This window comes from Chelon labrosus, assembly GCF_963514085.1.
Source record: "Chelon labrosus genome assembly, chromosome: 13".
Lineage (NCBI taxonomy): Eukaryota > Metazoa > Chordata > Actinopteri > Mugiliformes > Mugilidae > Chelon > Chelon labrosus.
Window position 1 is genome coordinate 7,963,491 of NC_140346.1, and position 14,804 is coordinate 7,978,294.

Here is a 14,804-nt window from a genome sequence, read left to right on the forward strand (position 1 = left end):
TATTTATTCATCTAGGGCTGTTAGGATAGCTCTGTCTAGTATCATGCATCTTTTGTTATTCAAAATTATCAATCATATATTTGATTTGTTCTATTTCTCTAATCAGTATCCCCAATCAGCAGGCTGTGGCTCCATCTACTGTGCTGCCTTATGTCACAGAATGACTGGGAAGTGTAAGCCAAGTAAAAAAAACTGACCCTCATTGAAAAACTGGCATATAAGGTCACTAATGCTTCCCAAACGACATGTGCCATATGCATCTGCCTGCAAGATCCCCAGTTTACATGAATTTCAATGTCTGTGCCTGTACGGACTGTACATTTATGCTGTTTTGCAGCTGGCGTATTTAAACTTGCCACAGGGTTGGTTTAACTATAATTATGGAGTATTTTGTCCGGTGCGGTAACATTGCTTTTTCAAATATTTGATATAAAAGTGGAGGTTTGTTTGGTTGGGTCCACTCTGCAACGAGCCGTCACTGTCTTTATTTCAGACATGCTCTGGCGCTGGAGAGCAGAAAGGAAAAGAAGGAATAAAGCTGAAAAAAATAAATAAATAAATCAGGAAAGAGAAAAGGCAAAAAGACATGTAAGAGAAGACAAAGACAGTGATAGCAAAGTAGGAAACATCTGTTGAGTTGATTACTCCTCCTCCTGTCTACTTCTGTAACTGAATGTCAGCTTTAATGGTACTCTTCAAACTGTAAGTAGCTCAACCCTGAATGTGTGCCAGTAATGGAGTGGTAACATAAGATCGATCAGCAGCTCAGCGGGACAGAATCAAGAAAAGGCTGTCAGTGCAAAAGCAACATCAGGTCTAGCTAGTCAGCAGGAGGAATGAAAACCACTCTATTCTAGTTAGAGTTTCTTTTGTACAAAAGCATACCATGCAATGCAGCATATTTGTATGAGATCACAAGTTCAAAACTTAGGATGATCCATCTTACCAGACTTCAAGTTATGCGCTTGTTGCTGAAGCAAAGCAATATAACCAATCAGCATCCTGTGAGGATTTAATAGAACCTATGTGTTTGAAGATTGCTGACAACTAAGTGCTTTCTAAACACCTAATTTTTGTATGTTTAGCCTGTCACATATGATGTTAGACTGATGGTTCATCCAGACATTTGCCTGTATTTTTCTGAGTACCTCGACTTTACCAGTTTCCAGGTGTGTCTTCCTAGATGGTTCTGTTCAGTAAACCATCTGGCATGTCAGATTAAGATAAACAGTATCACAGTGTGAATGTTAACTTTATGTGCTACATTTAAAAGTGCTGATAGACATAATGTATGTGCAAAAAATTCCAATATTTTGATGGACTTGTTCTAGTAGTATTGCGTTAGGTAGAACACGGGTACTGTGGACAACATGAGTCGTGTGCAGTGCAAATGAAAATCCACTTCAGCTCAAGCAACGCCATGCTGGACTGGACATATTGACATGTGAGCGTCAAGCGTTTGACTGAGTCATTGCCGTAGTAGCAGAATGCCAGATGGACGTGGAGTGCCTCATGCTGTGGAGGCTGGTGTCTTGGTGAGCAACAGCTGGTGCCATGTTAACTGTGATTCAGCCAAAACAATCTGCTTACTGTTTGTTTGACAGCAGAGGGGAACACACCTTGCTCTGATCTGAGGGAGTCCTAAGGGGCTTTGCGGTAGTTTTTTGTTTAAAGATGCACTGTAGCTCAACCGGGCCGCCCAACTTTGCTGGCAGTCTGTTAAAGTACTGCACAGCTGCCAACATACGAGGTGTTGTCAGGAGATGCTGAACAGACATGAATGTTTTGAAAGTAAAGTAATCTGGAGGGATTGACAAGTATGGGATATATGATCAGAGCTTGTAGAGACATGTGTGCAGACTGTCAAAGATGACTTCCTGTCAGCCTGGCTTTGGGTTATAGAGAAGCTTAACTGACAACACAAACATGTGAACTGCAAGTAGGGGTGAAGAGGTTATCCGCAATGCTGATCTGCTAACATTCAGTGCTAACTTTATCTTTTGTTTTTATGGACATGCAAAAGTTGAAAACTGCACTGATGAACTTAAAGTGTGATAGGTTCTGACTTTCATCAACACCATAAGCCTGCAGGTAAAAGTTTTTACTTCTTAATGCCTTGCTGTGGGTAATGGCCTCACCCACCAGTGAAGGGAGTCATCTGCACATATCTAATGATGACACAGAGATTATGAGCTGCACTGTAGAGGGGAAGACACATTTCGCAGAGCATTAACTGGGTCTTTTGGAAAATGGCGTGTGAATAATGATTTTCACATTAATGCGCAGCTTTAACTTGAGAACTGGTGTTTTATTTTCCAAGGGCAAAATGGCATTTCAGGTCTGTTTTCTGCAAAGGTGAGGAAATTCTGTGAGTATTGTCTGGAGCCACAATAAGGAAACTGAAATATCAGTGTGAAATTATACGCTGATGCTGATTATTCAGCCAAGTAGTGAAAAAAAAAACCAAAGAAAATACAGAAGCAGCTTGATGTCATTATGCTAAGAGGTGTTTTTATCACACGCATTTACATACATGAGAGGCCCAGAATGTCAAAGACAATTCTTAATAAACACAATCAAACACAACACCACATTTAAATGTGCCCTCAGAAAATTACCATATCTCATAGCCACTCTGACACGGTCAGCTTAATTATTAACAGAAGGCTTCGTTTTTATTTGATTGCGATACATTATGCTGTAATGATCAGTAATGTTGTTTACAGCCCTGTGTCGAGAGTTTATGTATAATTCACTGTGAGTGTGTGTCGTGCAGTTGTCCGTGTGTTTCCGCATGTTTTAAAAGAGATTGCTCTGACTGCTGATTATCAGGCCCTAATGCAGTTTATTATGAGACCTCCCATTTATTAATGTATCCTATGAATTATGAATATCACAGCAAGTTTTTTGACCTCTACCAAAAAAAAAACGATGGGAGTTTGTGGAGTTTGGAAATCAGAAACATGAGGTCAACTTATTCCCAACTGTTTCTGACTAAAATTGTAAAATATGTGGAACTGGCAAATTCATGACCACTGTTTTATTTTGGTGTGTCAGCTGCCATTACACCTCCATGTGTATTTTATTTCCATGGTTTGTCTGGATCAAGCTTTGCACGGTCTGAACCTAATGAAGAAGTTCCAGTTTGCCCACCTCCATGACGCACAGCGCGCGCTGGCCCACCAGATTCTACACGTGGAGAAAACTAACCCGGACTCCTTAGTTATTGTCCTCGGTGACTTTAACAAGGGAAATCTCTCCCACGATCTCCCTAAATATAAACAGTTTATCAGCTGTCCCACCAGGGAAGACAGAACTTTGGACCACTGCTACACCACAGTCAAAGATGCCTTTCACGCTGTCCCCCGTGCGCCACTGGGAGAATCGGACCATGTCATGATCCACCTGATTCCAGCATATAGACAGAAACTTAAACTCTGTAAACCTGCTGTGAGGACATCTAAGATGTGGACCAGTGAAGCTGTGGACCGCTTAAGGGCATGTTTGGACTGTACTGACTGGGACACTTTCAAGGCGGCAACAAACAGTTTGGATGAGTACACAGAAGCAGTGACATCATACATCAGCTTCTGTGAGGACTGCTGTATTCCAACACGCACCAGGGTGAGTTATAACAATGACAAACCCTGGTTCACAGCCAAACTCAGGCACCTCAGGTTGGAGAAGGAGAAGGCATTCAGGAGTGGAGACAGAGAGAAATTCAAAGAGTCAAAGTACAAGTTTAGCAAAGCGGTGAGGGAAGCTAAACGACAGTACTCAGAAAAGCTGCAGAGCCAGTTTGCAGCCAACGACTCGAGCTCTGTCTGGAGGGGCTTCAAGAACATCACCAACTACAAGCCCAAACCCCCCCACTCTGTGAACGACTCACGCCTGGCCAACAACCTGAATGAATACTTCTGCCGCTTTGAAAGACAATGGGACAGTACCACGTCCACCACCCCCCACGATGACACCTCTCCCACCAGCACTGGTATCTGTGAAACCTCACAGGCCCTCACACTAGTGCCCCCCTCCTCCCCGACAACAACAGTGGCCAAGGCTCCTTCACAGCCGGTGGTCTCAGAGCCTCCCTCCTCCATCTCACCTCTCACCATCCTGGAGAAGGACGTGAAGAGGCTGTTTACGAGGCAGAACCTCTGCAAGGCTGCTGGACCAGACGCTGTGTCTCCATCCACCTTGAAGCACTGTGCTGATCAGCTGTCTTCAGTGTTCACGGATATATTCAACATCTCACTGAAGTCATGTCACGTGCCAGCTTGCTTCAAGGCCTCCACCATCATCCCAGTCCCCAAAAAGCCAAGGACTACTGGACTCCATGACTACCGCCCTGTTGCCCTGACATCGGTTGTGATGAAGTCTTTTGAACGCCTTGTGCTGTCTCACCTCAAGGATTTAACAGACCCGTTCCTGGACCCCCTGCAGTTCGCCTACAGATCAAACAGATTTGTGGATGACGCCGTCAACCTGTCCCTCCACCTCATCCTCCAGCACCTGGACTCCCCCAGATCATATGCCAGGGTCCTGTTTGTGGATTTCAGCTCGGCCTTCAACACGGTCGTTCCGTCTCTACTACAGGACAAACTCTACCAGCTGACCGTGCCTGACTCCATCTGCAGGTGGATTACAGACTTCCGGTCTGACAGGAGGCAGCATGTGAGGCTGGGAAAACACATCTCAGACTCCTGTACCGTCAGCACGGGTTCCCCTCAAGGCTGTGTCCTCTCTCCTCTGCTCTTCTCCCTGTACACCAACAGCTGCACCTCCAGTCACGAGTCTGTCAAGCTCCTGAAGTTTGCGGATGACACCACCCTCATCAGGCTCATCTCAGGTGGAGATGAGAGCGCCTACAGATTGGAGATTGACCGCTTGGTGACTTGGTGCAGCCGCCACAACCTGGAGCTGAACGCCTCCAAGACAGTGGAGATGATCGTGGACTACAGGAAGAACACAGCCCCTCTCCTCCCCATCATCCTGTGTGACTCTACAGTCAACACTGTGGACTCCTTCCGTTTCCTGGTCACCATCATCTCCCAGGACCTCAAATGGGAGCGGAACATCAGCGCCCTAATTAAAAAAGCACAGCAGAGGATGCACTTCCTGCAGCAGCTGAAGAAATTCAACCTGCCAAAGACAATGATGGTTCACTTCTACACTGCCATCATTGAGTCCATCCTCACCAACTCCATCACCACCTGGTATGCTGCAGCCTCTGCTAAGGACAAGAGCAGACTGCAGCGTGTCATTCGCTCCGCAGAGAAGGTGATTGGCTGCAGTCTGAAGTCTCTCGACGAGCTGTACGCTTCCAGGACTCTGAAGCGTGCAGCTAAGATTGTGGCTGATCCCTCTCACCCTGGACACAGACTATTCAACAGACTCCCCTCTGGCAGACGGCTGCGATCCATCGAGTGTAGGACCACTAGCATGGCGAACAGTTTTTTTCCATCCGCAGTGCGTCTGCTGAACAATGCCAAGCCCCCCCCATGAACACATCAAACCCACTACCATCCCACAGTAAATGTTCTGGTGGAATATACATATATATACTGTGTATATATTTTTGTATTTTGTTGTATTTTTATGTTTATATATCTGAGAGCAAGTTTCTATATTTATTCTATAATATAGTTTCTATATTTTATTTTATTTTATTTTACTTTATTTTAGGCGTAACAACACCAAAGCAAATTCCTTGTATGTACGATCATGCTTGGCAATAAAGTCTATTCTGATTCTGATTCTGATTCTGACCTTGTTCATTTTGGCAGAAATATTTTAGGGACCATTGATCTGTATCCTACACAGAGCGTTTGTCTCTGTAGCTTTTAAGTCATACTGAAAAACAACACAGCACTGTCATCATACGTATCATATGTATATATATACTTGTCTTACTTAATGGACATGGACCGTTTTATAAAGGCGCTATGGAAGTATTTTAGTTTAAGTACCACTTTGTACCTCAGAGTCATTGCAGAGTCCAGTCAGCCAGCTTAATCCAATACAAGGTTCTTCCTAAACGTTAATTTCCCTGAAGAAGAAAGAAAAAAACAGAATCACACTCTACACTCAACCATTCAGAGCCTAACCTTAAGGGAAATCCTGTACTGAAAATACAATAGAACAGAAGATCACACATTCTCTCAGTTATCACACCGGAGATATACCCTCTGGACAGTGCCATGTCTTCCTCCTTTCATGTTGGACTAAGGACAAACCGCACAATATGCCCGTGAAGGTCTACAGTCAACAGGGTCATGGTATATCCAAAAAGCAAAGCTGGAACAAATCAGCTGGACACGTTGGATTTTCTTGAATACCTTTCACCACCGTCTAAGTAACTTCTTCCATTCCAAAAGACTGGTGGGAGGTTTGCGTTCTTTTTAGGAACATCTGTGGTTGTCAGAGTACCGTTCACTGGGGAAAGAAAACAGGATCAAAACAAATTCCTCCAATTACAGAGGAGTATCTTGTTGCAGACCCTAGTCTTGTGAGTTTCAAGTGTGCGACACCCACAGATGTTCCTATTAATAACCTTAACTCAGCACCAGTCCTTCACAAGTGCCGTTGCCTTTGTTTTGCTTTTTAGATGTATGCTAAAATGACTCTGTCGCTTCTTGAGGTATAAAGTGGTACTGCCATAAGATGCGTGTAGCTGCTTAGCCTGCTGACTTCAGTAGAAATCTCTAAAACGCTGAACATGCTGTACATATCTTTGACATCCCACGCACCTTCATGCAAGTCAGGTCAGTCATGAAAAAGGGAAGAGAAAAACTAGTTGGTCATATTTTTAAACAGTTTCACGCAGGAATGCCGTGAGCCTGTGTTGCCAGTTTTTGGCAGTATTTTTTTAAATTCATTTTTGAATGTTTTAAACTAAAATACTCATTTAAATATAATGGCAACACGCAGTTTAGTTATTATTCTTGTGATTAGGGACCCAGCATTTGCTTTTATCACCTCAACACAGCTCACCTCAAGTCTCTTTCTCGTGGATAATTCACCTACTACTTCACTTTTTAAAAGTTCTTTATCGGCATGGCACTCACACAGAAACAGTGCCTCGCTGTTCTCAGCAGGTCTAGCAAAACCTTAAGAGGCTTTATCAAAGTCAGTTTCGCAAGGAAAAGAAAATGAGACGAAGTCAAAGTATTTTTTTTTTTTCTGGATAAGCAAAAGCCTGGAATGTGAAAGTTCATTATCTCCATATATCTTTTTGAAAAAAGACAAATGAGGAAGACATCCATTCCTCTCCCTTTCTCTTGCCTTTTCTACCTCTAAATGAGATTCGGTTTATTTAGGTGGCTTAATGGAGCTGCAAGAAGGCATCATCAATCAGTGTTACCTTGTGTTCAGAGAATCTCAAGGTGCAGGGATTGAACACTATTTTTCTGCATCGTTTTATGTTTGCCTTTTTAATTTTGCGTGTTTTAACAGAACTCCCAGCAGACTGTCCCGGCTTCCTCCTTCATTGTGTCCGCCTTGTAATGCTGCCAGACAGCCATCTTTTCAGTTACCTGATCTGATTCAAACCTTTGACCCTGTGATGGCGTTCCTGGCTGTTGCATATTTCATAAGCCCGAGTCTGGCTGATGGGAACTCGGCTCACACGGCCCACCACCGGGGGAAAACGAGATCATTCTGCACTTCCGCTGCTGAGGCGAGAAGCAAAGTGAGATTTAGTCCCATGTTTTAGTGTGTACATCTCCAGAGGATAAAAGTGTCCTTGTCTTCTTCTCCTGGGTGCACTTTTAAACACGTGAAGTGCTGTAAAGGCTTTGCTTCACTGAGCGTGACATCTTTTCGCTGTCAAGGATTCACCCTCACAGAAACAGGTGAAGCAAAGACTTGTCGGGGGATTCAGATGTATTTCATTTTCAGAATGAAATCAAAAGAAAATGACATCTTGTATTTTTTAGCAGTGGAAAAGTTAACTATCAACTGATCTGATGGTGATTCTTTGTAGACTTGACAATCACCAAGCTATCTTGTCAATCCCTTTGTTTATCATATCATAAATTGCAATTTTTAAATAGTATTATAATGGGAGGTGTACAATTGCTGTAAATGTATTCAGAAGTATATTGTCAGACCAGTTTAGTGTGAATCAACCATTGTGAAGCCTTTCTGTCTTTTCTGCTTTTTTGGCCTATTAGATGAACCCAATAATATGATAATCTACTCATTACGATTTCTGAACTGGGATAATTGCGTGTTATTACGCAGGTGAAGGATGACAGATAGTTCACTCATTCAGAATTCTTACTCTGCCCGTGTCTTGTTTGCTGATGTCAGTTGTGGGTCTGACTGTGTGGTTTTTACCATAAAATATACGAAACTTTGCACCTGGCAGCCAACCCACTATTTTTTATTTTTATTTTTTTTACCTAATGCACCTGCAGCAGTGTGTGGACTCAGGGCTGACCATGCAGCTGCCATCCTCGCAGGCTCCCGTTGCTCCCGTCCTGACTTTTCACCGCTTCTCCCGTTTCACTCCGTTGCTGAACAGCTGTGTAATTTTTCCCCGAAGCTGTCAGTGTTTGTGGCTCAGGCTTTCAGTGCCAGACTGCGAGACTCCAAATATAGAAGTGAGTGGACAGTAACAAACTGTGCTGCCCGACTCTTACGGTCACTGGATACTTTTATTACAGTCATTTAAAACACACAATTGCATTTTCTCCGCGTTCTCCGAATCTCTCACCCCTCTTCCGTTTCCAGTTATAGCACATTCGGTGTTTTGTTTTGGTTTGCTTTCGCATTGTCTTTCCTTTTTCCTAATGAGCTGTAGAATGCACGTTTTGCTCGCCGACCAAAAATAGAACAATTAAATTTCACCACAAAGAAAACTTCTTCACCCCTGACCTGAACCTTGTAGTCTGAAATCATTTGATCACTGATGTCTCTAATGAGACTGTCAGGCTCAGCAGCCTTGTGCATTTCTTTTCTTTTTCATTGTCCAAGGTTGCATTCACATGTTAAAAAGGAAATATACATCATTTGGGTTCTCTTGTGTTCTTCCTAGAATAGACAGTGAGTTTATATTTTTGTAATCTAATTAGAAACCAGTCTCTATAATTGTACACTAACGCATAATGTTGCAACCCATCCATTCGCCCAGTAGAAAAATATTGCCACTGTATGTTTCTGCAGTCTGCTGTCGCTGCATGATACATGCTGGTTTTTTTTTGTTTTTTTTGTTTTTTTTTTAAAAATCATTTGTGTTGTGCTTTCATTTGCTACACGAGGTTTAGCTGTTACATTTTACATTCAGCTTCCAGCGGGCTGATAGCGGTGGGTGTGTGTGTGTGAAGGTGTAGGCCAGCTCCCTGGATGACACATGCAGCAGATGTTATTAATACGTGTGCACTGTAGAAGAGGCATGGTTTGTGTGTTTGCTGATTTTGGAACCTCCTTCTTCATTTTCCATGTTGACCTTAGTCAACTCTCTGGAAGCCAGTGGATTAAGAGCTTTGTTTGATTTTACCCCGTAGGTGTCACAGTGTGTGTGTGTGTGTGTGTGTGTGTGTGGAGATGTTTTTGTGTTAATGAATCAGAAAGTGGGCGGAAGACCAGCTCATCAGTTCTACGTCCCTGTAAGCAGTGATGCTGCCCCGCTGCGTCCAGTAATAAGAGTCGCAAGATGCTCTGTATGGACCTAACTGTATTTTCTTGTTGGTTTAAAAATATGCCTTTCTGTGATTATATCTGGCTCCAGAGCTGATGTGATCTGACACCTGCCCAGTGTTATCCATTCCTTCCAAACTGTCATGCATCATTTTCTGCTTCTACTTTGTGCCAGGCTTGACACCTGCAATATAAACAGCCATGTTCACTGCTTGCTTTAAACAGTTATTTTATGAGCTCACTAAGCTGCTCTGAGGTGAATCCTTGATGGCTCTGCCCATCCTTTCTATCCATAATCAGTCTTTCAGTCTCCACGAGTCATTGAGTCATTTATCACATACATAGTATCACGTAAACATATTTGTAACATATGCTGCCTGTATGCTTCATCCAAATGCATGTATGCATTTATCTACTTGCTTCTGCCCCCCCTTTCCTCCCTTTGGCTTTGGTCCCATTTCTCTCTCCTTTTTTATGGCTGGCCAGGAAAGGACGACCTTTCCTGACGCATACTGTATACAACAACACTGATGTGGCCCAACAAAATACCACAGTTGATGAAGAATTAAAAGTCAGTTCCCTGAGAAATCTGTTCCATTATTAATTTTTGGTTTTATTCACAAAACCTACAATAGTCCATTAGGTCTGTTATTTCTTAATTGTGATTTATACATGTTGCCAGGTTTCTGATGCCAGTACGCTGACACTTAAATCCCCTGAATGGGCTGATGTGCATAACAAATTAAATTCTTTTGTAATTTGTGCTCTATACATTTCCTCTACTCGCACAGCAGTTGCTTTTACTGAGGTGGTAACAAACAATACAGATTAATTGAGCCCTGACGTCCAAAGCACAGCTCCCCTCCCACCCCCTGTTTTTCCTCATTCTTTTATTCCTTTGTAGACCCTAACAAATACATACAAATACCTTACACAGCAGAATGCACCACGGGTTGATTGCTGACACTTTGTGATTCGAGAGACAACAAAGGAGATATGCAAGAGTTGAGATAAGTCGTTAAATCTTCCTATGGTAATAAGGCGACGCCAATATGAACACAAAACCACGTCATTCTAGTTCAGTGCCAGGGGTTGTGGGAAACTGAAATAATCAGCCTGGAGCTGAAGCTCATGAATAGCATGAACAACCTCTCCAGTTAATCTGCTTCTTCCAGTCAGCAGCCGCGTGAAAACCTCCACAGTTGGTTCATTCAACGCTGTGTTCAACAGGCCTGACCTACAGCCTCACTGATATGGCCCCGGCATTTACAGAAAGAAAAGATATCTTGCTCATTGATTCCGCTGCTTTGCAACTGAGCCTCCCACCAGGGAAAAAGAGAAATGTCTGATTATGGAAGAGTGATACAGATAAACCTCTTTCCACAGGTTATCTATTATGCATGTATAGTATTTATTTATCTGAACTACAGTCTCTGACTTTCTTTGTATTTTCTTCACACCTCAGGGATTAGTGAAAGATGTGGAGGGAGAAGGATGATGGAATTAAAATGATGAGTTATAATCCGGGGTTTTCTATCAGAAGGCAGTTTGGTTTGAACCCTTGAACCAGCCACCAACTGTTAATCAGGTGCTGCTAAAAATGATTGTACAGTCCCTGACAAAAGTCTTGTCACTTATCCATTTTGTAGAAACAACAGTTTATAACCTGACTTTTAATTAATCCATTGGTTTTAGAAATGGCTCATATGAAAGCTAAAACCCTCCCAAATTATGTTTGATATACTAAAATAAATTTGCTTCACTGAAGAAAGATTGATCATTTAATGAACACAGAAAGGTCAGATTTTGGCAAGACAAAAGTTTTGTCGCCTACAGAAAGTAATGTGAAAATTGAACAAATCATTTACTTCAAATACAAAAATATGATGCATAACATCAGTGAATGAAGTACTGGTTCTGTGAGATCCATATTTAATATCTTGTATGACTTCCATGAGCTTGAAGGACTGCATCCATGCGGTTCGACAATGATTCATACAATTTATTGATGAAGTCATCAGGAATAGCAAAGAAAGCAGTCTTACATGCCTCCCAGAGTTCATCAAGATGCTTTGGTTTCGTCTTCCATGCTTCCTCTTTCATTCTTCCCCAGACATGCTCAATGATGTTCATGTCTGGTGACTGGGCTGGCCAGTCCTGGAGCACCTTGATCTTCTTCGCCTTGAGGAACTTTGATTTAGAGATGGAAGTATGCGATGGAGCACCATCCTGCTGCAAAATTTGACCCCTTTTATGGTTGGGAATGTAAGAGGTAGCTAATACTTCTTGATATTTTACGCTATTGATATTGCCTTCCACCCTGCAAATCTCTCGCACACCCCCTTACTGGATGTAACCCCAGACCATGATTTTTCCGCCACCAAATTTAACTGTTTTCTGGGTGAATCTCGGATCCATGCGAGCTCCAGTAGGTCTCCTGCAATATTTGCGGCGGCTGTGATGTAATTCAACCGAAGATTCATCTGAGAAATCCACCTTCTGCCACTTTTCCAGCGTCCATCCTTTTAGCAGGCTGTGGGCCTTGGCAAATGCCACACGTTTTTTTAATTGCCTTTTGTTTAGTGCTGGTTTCTGGGCACTGATTCTACCATGGAGGCCGTTTCGAGACAGAATTCTACAAACTGTTCTGGTTGACACGGGGACTTGAGGTGACCAGGCCTGGTGGAGCTCTGCTGCAGTGGAAAAGGGGCTGGCCTTGGATTTTCGAGCCAACAAACGGTCCTCCCGAGCAGTTGTCTTGCGGGGTCTGCCGGACCTGGGCTTGTCAAAAACATCTCCAGTCTCTTCAAATCTTTTTCTTATTCTTTGAGGCTGTAATCTAGGATTGGGTGCATCATATGACAATCGACAAGACTTTTGTCTTTGCAAAAACTGACTCAGTGGGCTTTACCAAGCTGTGAACGTTAGAATGCTTTTCAGCAGTTTTGTTTGGCACCAAAACATTATTTCAAAAGCTGTTGGGATTGTAATTAGCCATTGCTTGTAAAACAAATTGATAATACATATATTTGAGGGGCACTTAGGGTCAACTTGTACCCAAGCGACAAGACTTTTGTCTTGCCAAAATCTGACCTTTCTGTGTTCATTAAATGATCAATCTTTCTTCAGTGAAGCAAATTTATTTTAGTATATCAAACATAATTTGGGAGGGTTTTAGCTTTCATATGAGCCATTTCTAAAACCAATGGATTAATTAAAAGTCAGGTTATAAACTGTTGTTTCTACAAAATGGATAAGTGACAAGACTTTTGTCAGGGACTGTATTATTACCAGCTATTTCAGTCAGACAAACAGAAGAAAGAATTCATCAATGTCTGAACGGGATCATCGTGGTTGTCTGGTAGCAATGTGATGAAGAGTTTTGGAGAAAAAAGAAATCCTATTTACAGAGATTTACTTTACTTTTACTCGAAAAGAAGATCCATTTTAAATGTTCAGTCTTTATTTCCTCTTATTCTTAGCAGCACAGTGACGGTGATAAATCGAAGACCTTTAAATGAACCAGACACAATGCTTCATAATTAGCCGAGGTACTTTTAGATAAAGGTGTTAATTAACTTGACAAATGAGTCACAGAGATCAGCAGAGCCCCCTTGTGTGGGTACAGCAGGCTCTGATACACAGATGCAGGATGAGGTTTTTTTTATTTTTATTTAATTCCTTATTGGGATCCCTCCACGAAGCAGACATCAGCACCAGCCAAGCATGATCCTATTTACTGTAAATACTGATGTTGTATTTGTCCTAATGACAGTTTTGGGGACCATTGAACATATCGTGGTATTTCTTGCATCGATTGAGTTGTGTTGAGGTAGCCCTACTCAACTACTGTAGTAGTGCATTTTATGACAGGAACTGCTCATCAATGTTAAGACAAACAACATTTCATTATTGCTTTATGACATGAAAGTAAGCCCAATCAGAAAATGTCAGTGACTTGAGATATTCTTCAAGTGCAGAAACAGAAACCATGATATGTTCTTGTGAGGACTACCCTCTGCTGTTGAGAATAGGTTTATTGGATTTACCGCCCTCAGAAATCACCAACTGTGTGGACCTCAGATCAGAGCCCAGCTCAGTGCTTCCCAGAGTTCGAGTGGTAGACGCAATCTGATTCATGCATGCTAGGGCCAACCCGTGTTGAGAGGAACCTTACTTGCAGCAGCATGGACCGTGGTCTGATGAGTCCAGATTTAAGAGTTTTGGTTCCAGCTGTGGTGTTTGTGAGAGTCTGACAGAACGTGTATGTGGAGCTGTGAGGGCATGGTGGGGCTTTGCTAGAGGCACTATAGAGAATTCTTCATTACAACAGTTCAACAGTAATAATTCACAACATGTTCCAGTGACATGGTTTGCAGTCCGAGCACCCAGGCTCTCTGTGAGGGCTTTCTTTCTTCTCCAGGAACATTGGGAGAAGTCCCTGGTGTAAACCTCATGAATCTGGTTAAGAGAATGAAAAGTGTGCTCTGGAAGACTAACACATTTTTCTTTATTTACACTTGTGTTGCTTATTACACACCGCAAATCTAAATCTATGAAATATATTCAGACTTTTTCTGCATAGTAGGGGGAAAAAAACCTTAATGAATAGGTGTGTCCAGACTCATAGTGATATTTCATGCCCCCATCTGTACCACCACTTGCAGCAATTAGTCCAGTGATGCTAATAAATTAGCGTTAATCTTTTGCAGTGGAGTAAATATGTGTTGCGTACAGGCTTTCTGAATGGAGGAAGTTTAATCTTCTAAGTTTTTTCACCTCAAGTTTACTTTATCTTGTGATGTTCCGTTCCCATCTCTGCAACCTACTTGGCAAACTGTGGCAAGATATCTTCACACTCCTGTTTGTTTTAATGCCTACACAGTGTTCACACATTTGCAGGGCACGCTTTCTGACAGTCCTGTCTCTGTTGAGATTTGTTTACCTAAGGTCGGAGGCATTAAACACGAAGAGAAACATTTCACAGGGAGGAGAATAAAATAAGAATTTCTGTTGTTAAGGGAGTCAGGTTTAGATTTAATTCCACCTTTCCTGAGGGAGAACTCTGAAGTGCTAAATAATTTCGGTAAGAACAACATGGATAAATCAAATAAAACTATTCATAAAGAAACGCTCATGTTTGGGTGCAGACCTGCATTCTT